Below are 506 nucleotides of genomic sequence, written 5' to 3' on the forward strand. Positions count from 1 at the left end.
ACTGCTGAGTTTTCCAAATTTGCCAGCATATTGAGTAAACCATTTTCACAGCATCATCTTTTAGGATTTGAAATAGCTCAACTGGAATTCCATCACCTTTGCTAGCTTTGTTTGTAGTGATGCTTCATAAGGCCCACTTGACTTCGCATTCCAGGGTGTCTGGCTCTAGGTGAGTGATCACACCATTGTGGTTATCTGGGTCATAAAGATCTTTTTTGCATAGTTCTTCTGTGTATTCTTGCCACCTCTTTTTAATATCTTCTGCTTCTGTTAGGTCCATACTGTTTCTGTCCTTTATTGTGCCCATCTTGGGCTTCCCTTGTGGCTCAGCTGGTAAAGAATCCACTTGCAATGTGGGAGACCTGGGTTCGATCCCTGGGTTGGGAAGATCCCCTATAGAAGGGAAAGGCTACCCACTGCAGTATTCTGGCCTGGAGAATTCCACGGACTGAATAGTCCATGGGGTTGCAAAGAGTTGGGCACGACTGAGTGACTTTCACTTTCAC

Source organism: Bison bison, unplaced genomic scaffold, assembly GCF_000754665.1.
Source record: "Bison bison bison isolate TAMUID 2011002044 unplaced genomic scaffold, Bison_UMD1.0 scf7180017858010, whole genome shotgun sequence".
In the NCBI taxonomy this organism is placed as follows: domain Eukaryota; kingdom Metazoa; phylum Chordata; class Mammalia; order Artiodactyla; family Bovidae; genus Bison; species Bison bison.